Here is a 5,000-nt window from a genome sequence, read left to right as displayed (position 1 = left end):
TTGAGCACCTACAGCCAAACCACACTGGACATGAACAATCTCGTCTGATCTTGGAAGCTATGCAGTGTTGGGCCTGGTTAGTACTTGGATGGGAGACCACCTGGGAATACCAGGTGCTGTATGTAATTTTAGACAGCCAAAACATTCTTTTCTATTACATTTTACATTTAATTTTTTCTACTTATCAATGAATTTACTTGAGTCAAGAAGTAAAAGAGGTCTAAAGTTAATGATTTTGAGCACCTACAGCCAAACCACACTGGACATGCCCAATCTCGTCTTATCTTGGAAGCTATGCATTGTTGGGCCTGGTTAGTACTTGGATGGGAGACCACCTGGGAATGCCAGGAGCTGTAGGTAATTTTATACTGCCATAGCATTCTTTTCTATTACATTTTTCATTTCATTTTTCAACTTAACATTGAATTTACTTGAGTTAAGAAGTAAAAGAGGTCTAAAGATAATGTTTTGGAGCTCCTTCAGCCAAAACACACTGGACATGCCCAATCTCGTCTGATCTTGGAAGCTATGCAGTGTTGGGCCTGGTTAGTACTTGGATGGGAGACCACCTAGGAATCCCAGGTTCTGTAGGTAATTTTATACTGCCATAACATTCTTTTCTATTACATTTTACATTTAATTTTTTCAACTTATCCATGAATTTCCTTGAGTTAAGAAGTAAAAGAGGTCTAAAGTTAATGTTTTTTAGCGCCTACAGCCAAACCACACTGGACATGCCCAATCTCGTCTGATCTTGGAAGCTATGCAGTGTTGGGCCTGGTTAGTACTTGAATGGGAGACCACCTGGGAATACCAGGTGCTGTAGGTAATTTTATACTGCCATAACATTCTTTTCTATTAAATTTTACATTTAATTTTTTCAACTTATCAATGAATTTACTTGAGTTAAGAAGTAAAAGATGTCTAAAGTTAATGTTTTTGAGCACCTACAGCCAAACCACACTGGACATGCCCAATCTCTTCTGATCTTGAAAACTATGCAGTGTTGGGACTGGTTAGTACTTGGATGGGAGACCACCTGGGAATACCAGTTGCTGTAGGTAATTTTATACTGCCATAACATTCAATTCTATTACATTTTACATTTAATTTTTTCAACTTATCAATGAATTTCCTTGAGATAAGAAGTAATAGAGGTCTATAGTTAATGCTTTTGAGCACCTACAGCCAATCCACACTGGACATGCCCAATCTCGTCTGATCTTGGAGGCTATGCAGTGTTGGGCCTGGTTAGTACTTGGACGGGAGACCACCTGGGAATACCAGGTGCTGTAAGTAATTTTATATAGCCATAACATTCTTTTCTATTACATTTTACATTACATTTTTTCAACTTATCAATGAATTTACTTGAGTTAAGAAGTAAAAGAGGTCTAAAGTTAATTTTTTTTAGCGCCTACAGCCAAACCACACTGGACATGCCCAATCTCGTCTGATCTTGGAAGCTTTGCAGTGGTAGGCCTGGTTAGTACTTGGATGGGAGACCCCCAGGGAATACCAGGTGCTGTAGGTAATTTTATACAGCCATGACATTCTTTTCTATTACATTTTACATTTAATTTTTTCAACTTATCAATGAATTTACTTGAGTTAAGAAGTAAAAGAGGTCTATAGTTAATGTTTTTGAGCACCTACAGCCAAACCACACTGGACATGCCCAATCTCGTCTGATCTTGGAAGCTATGCAGTGTAGGGCCTGGTTAGTACTTGGGTGGGAGACCACCTGGGAATACCTGGAGCTGTAGGTAAATTTATACTGCCATAACATTCTTTTCTATTACATTTTACATTTCATTTTTCAACTTGTCATTGAATTTACTTGAGTTAAGAAGTAAAAGAGGTCTAAAGTTAATGTTTTTGAGCACCTACAGCCAAACCACACCGGACATACCCAATCTCGTCTGATCTTGGAAGCTGTGCAGTGTTGGGCCTGGTTAGTACTTGGATGGGAGACCACCTGGGAATACCAGGTGCTGTAGGTAATTTTATGCAGCCATAACATTCTTTTCTATTCCATTTTACATTTAATTTTTTCAACTTATCAATGAATTTACTTGAGTAAAAAAGTAAAAGAGGTCTAAAGTTAATGTTTTTGAGCTCCTTCAGCCAAAACACACTGGACATGCCCAATCTCGTCTGATCTTGGAAGCTATGCAGTGTTGGGCCTGGTTAGTACTTGGATGGGAGACCACCTGGGAATACCAGGTGCTGTAGGTAATTTTATGCAGCCATAACATTCTTTTCTATTACATTTTACATTTAATTTTTTCAACTTATCAATGAATTTACATGAGTTAAGAAGTTATAGATGTCTAAAGTTAATATTTTTGAGCACCGACAGCCAAACCACACTGGACATGCCCAATCTTGTTTGATCTTCGAAGCTATGCAGTGTTGGGCCTGGTTAGTACTTGGATGGGAGACCACCTGAGAATTCCAGGTGCTTTAGGTAATTTTATGCAGCCATAACATTCTTTTCTATTACATTTTACATTTAATTTTTTCAACTTATTAATGAATTTACTTGAGTTAAGAAGTAATAGAGGTCTAAATTTAATGCTTTTGAGCACCTACAGCCAAACCACACTGGACATGCCCAATCTCGTCTGATCTTGGAAGCTATGCAGTGTTGGGCCTGGTTAGTACTTGGATGGGAGACCACCTGGGAATACCAGGTGCTGTATGTAATTTCAGACAGCCAAAACATTCTTTTCTATTACATTTTACATTTATCTTTTTCTACTTATCAATGAATTTACTTGAGTTAAGAAGTAAAAGAGGTCTAAAGTTAATGTTTTTGAGCACCTACAGCCAAACCACACTGGACATGCCCAATCTCGTCTGATCTTGGAAGCTATGCAGTGTTGGGCCTGGTTAGTACTTGGATGGGAAACCACCTGGGAATACCAGGTGCTGTAGGTAATTTTATACAGCCATAACATTCTTTTCTATTACATTTTACATTTAATTTTTTCAACTTATCAATTAGTTTACTTGAGTTAAGAAGTAATAGAGGTCTAAAGTTAAGGTTTTGGAGTACCTACAGCCAAACCACACTGGACATGCCCAATCTTGTCTGATCTTGGAAGCTATGCAGTGTTGGGCCTGGTTAGTACTTGGATGGGAGACCACCTGGGAATACCAGGAGCTGTAGGTAATTTTATACTGCCATAACATTCTTTTCTATTACATTTTTCATTTCATGTTTCAACTTATCATTGAATTTACTTGAGTTAAGAAGTAAAAGAGGTCTAAAGTTAATGTTTTTGAGCTCCTTCAGCCAAACCACACTGGACATGCCCAATCTCATCTGATCTTGGAAGCTATGCAGTGTTGGTCCTGGTTAGTACTTGGATGGGAGACCACCTGGGAATACCAGGTGCAGTAGGTAATTTTATACTGCCATAACATTCTTTTCTATTACATTTTACATTTAATTTTTTCAACTTATCAATGAATTTCCTTGAGTTAAGAAGTAATAGAGGTCTAAATTTAATGCTTTTGAGCACCTACAGCCAAACCACACTGGACATGCCCAATCTCGTCTGATCTTGGAAGCTATGCAGTGTTGGGCCTGGTTTGAACTTGGATGGGAGACCACCTGGGAATACCAGGTGCTGAACATAATTTTAGACAGCCATAACATTCTTTTCTATTACATTTTACATTTAATTTTTTCAACTTATCTATGAATTTACTTGAGTTAAGAAGTAAAAGAGGTCTAAAGTTAATGTTTTTGAACACCTACAGCCAAACCACACTGGACATGCCCAATCTCATCTGATCTTGGAAGCTATGCAGTGTTGGGCCGGGATAGTACTTGGTTGGGAGACCACCTAAGAATCCCAGGTGCTGTAGGTACTTTTATACTGCCATAACAGTCTTTTCTATTACATTTTACATTTAATTTTTTCAACTTATCAATGAATTTACTTGAGTTAAGAAGTAATAGAGGTCTAAAGTTAATGCTTTTGAGCACCTACAGCCAAACCACACTGGACATGCCCAATCTCGTCTGATCTTGGAGGCTTTGCAGTGTTGGGCCTGGTTAGAACTTGGACGGGAGACCACCAGGGAATACCAGGTGCTGTAGGTAATTTTATATAGCCATAACATTCTTTTCTATTACATTTTACATTACATTTTTTCAAATTATCAATGAATTTACTTGAGTTAAGAAGTAAAAGAGGTCTAAAGTTAATGTTTTTTAGCGCCTACAGCCAAACCACACTGGACATGCCCAATCTTGTCTGATCTTGGAAGCTATGCAGTGTTGGGCCTGGTTAGTACTTGAATGGGAGACCACCTGGGAACAGCAGGTGCTGTAGGTAATTTTATACTGCCATAACATTCTTTTCTATTAAATTTTACATTTAATTTTTTCAACTCATCAATGAATTTACTTGAGTTAAGAAGTAATAGAGGTCTAAAGTTAATGTTTTTGAGCACCTACAGCCAAACCACGCTGGACATGCCCAATCTCATCTGATCTTGGAAGCAATGCAGTGTTGGGCCTGGTTAGTACTTGGATGGGAGACCACCTGGGAATACCAGGTGCTGTAGGTAATTTTATACTGCCATAACATTCTTTTCTATTACATTTTACATTTAATTTTTTCAACTTATCAATGAATTTACTTGAGTAAAGAAGTAAAAGAGGTCTAAAGTTAATGTTTTTGAGCTCCTTCAGCCAAACCACACTGGACATGCCCAATCTCGTCTGATCTTGGAAGCTATGCAGTGTTGAACCTGGTTAGTACTTGGATGGGAGACCATCTGGGATTACCAGATGCTGTAGGTAATTTTAAGCTGCCATAACATTCTTTTCTATTACATTTTACATTTAATTTTTTCAACTTATCAATGAATTTACATGAGTTAAGAAGTAATAGATGTCTAAAGTTAATATTTTTTTGCACCTACAGCCAAACCACACTGGACATGCCCAATCTTGTTTGATCTTGGAAGCTATGCAGTGT

At 37.9% G+C, this 5,000-nt stretch overlaps 1 non-coding gene and 21 pseudogenes across 1 annotated transcript; all 22 read left to right on the top strand.

Annotated features, from left to right (window-relative positions):
• The first annotated feature begins 6 nt into the window (after positions 1-6).
• LOC148449744 (5S ribosomal RNA) lies at positions 7-125 on the top strand (annotated as a pseudogene).
• Positions 126-241: 116 nt separating this feature from the next.
• On the top strand, positions 242-360 carry LOC148449743 (5S ribosomal RNA; annotated as a pseudogene).
• A 115-nt stretch (positions 361-475) lies between these two features.
• LOC148449742 (5S ribosomal RNA) lies at positions 476-594 on the top strand (annotated as a pseudogene).
• A 116-nt stretch (positions 595-710) lies between these two features.
• LOC148449741 (5S ribosomal RNA) lies at positions 711-829 on the top strand (annotated as a pseudogene).
• Positions 830-945: 116 nt separating this feature from the next.
• LOC148449740 (5S ribosomal RNA) lies at positions 946-1,064 on the top strand (annotated as a pseudogene).
• Positions 1,065-1,180: 116 nt separating this feature from the next.
• Positions 1,181-1,299, top strand: LOC148449739 (5S ribosomal RNA; annotated as a pseudogene).
• A 116-nt stretch (positions 1,300-1,415) lies between these two features.
• LOC148449738 (5S ribosomal RNA) lies at positions 1,416-1,534 on the top strand (annotated as a pseudogene).
• A 116-nt stretch (positions 1,535-1,650) lies between these two features.
• Positions 1,651-1,769, top strand: LOC148449737 (5S ribosomal RNA; annotated as a pseudogene).
• A 115-nt stretch (positions 1,770-1,884) lies between these two features.
• LOC148449736 (5S ribosomal RNA) lies at positions 1,885-2,003 on the top strand (annotated as a pseudogene).
• Positions 2,004-2,119: 116 nt separating this feature from the next.
• LOC148449735 (5S ribosomal RNA) lies at positions 2,120-2,238 on the top strand (annotated as a pseudogene).
• Positions 2,239-2,354: 116 nt separating this feature from the next.
• LOC148449734 (5S ribosomal RNA) lies at positions 2,355-2,473 on the top strand (annotated as a pseudogene).
• A 116-nt stretch (positions 2,474-2,589) lies between these two features.
• On the top strand, positions 2,590-2,708 carry LOC148449733 (5S ribosomal RNA; annotated as a pseudogene).
• Positions 2,709-2,824: 116 nt separating this feature from the next.
• On the top strand, positions 2,825-2,943 carry LOC148449732 (5S ribosomal RNA). Its single transcript, XR_015875579.1, has one exon. It is a non-coding gene; the product is annotated as a 5S ribosomal RNA (ribosomal RNA).
• Positions 2,944-3,059: 116 nt separating this feature from the next.
• On the top strand, positions 3,060-3,178 carry LOC148449731 (5S ribosomal RNA; annotated as a pseudogene).
• Positions 3,179-3,293: 115 nt separating this feature from the next.
• On the top strand, positions 3,294-3,412 carry LOC148449730 (5S ribosomal RNA; annotated as a pseudogene).
• A 116-nt stretch (positions 3,413-3,528) lies between these two features.
• LOC148449729 (5S ribosomal RNA) lies at positions 3,529-3,647 on the top strand (annotated as a pseudogene).
• A 116-nt stretch (positions 3,648-3,763) lies between these two features.
• Positions 3,764-3,882, top strand: LOC148449728 (5S ribosomal RNA; annotated as a pseudogene).
• A 116-nt stretch (positions 3,883-3,998) lies between these two features.
• On the top strand, positions 3,999-4,117 carry LOC148449727 (5S ribosomal RNA; annotated as a pseudogene).
• A 116-nt stretch (positions 4,118-4,233) lies between these two features.
• On the top strand, positions 4,234-4,352 carry LOC148449726 (5S ribosomal RNA; annotated as a pseudogene).
• Positions 4,353-4,468: 116 nt separating this feature from the next.
• On the top strand, positions 4,469-4,587 carry LOC148449725 (5S ribosomal RNA; annotated as a pseudogene).
• A 116-nt stretch (positions 4,588-4,703) lies between these two features.
• On the top strand, positions 4,704-4,822 carry LOC148449724 (5S ribosomal RNA; annotated as a pseudogene).
• A 116-nt stretch (positions 4,823-4,938) lies between these two features.
• The window catches only part of LOC148449723 (5S ribosomal RNA), a 119-nt pseudogene continuing 57 nt past the window's right edge, over positions 4,939-5,000 (top strand).

Source organism: Taudactylus pleione, unplaced genomic scaffold, assembly GCF_031769625.1.
Source record: "Taudactylus pleione unplaced genomic scaffold, aTauple2 ptg001270l, whole genome shotgun sequence".
NCBI classification, from domain to species: domain Eukaryota; kingdom Metazoa; phylum Chordata; class Amphibia; order Anura; family Myobatrachidae; genus Taudactylus; species Taudactylus pleione.
The sequence above is the reverse complement of the archived record's forward strand: the minus strand, read 5'-3'. Positions and strand labels throughout refer to the sequence as shown.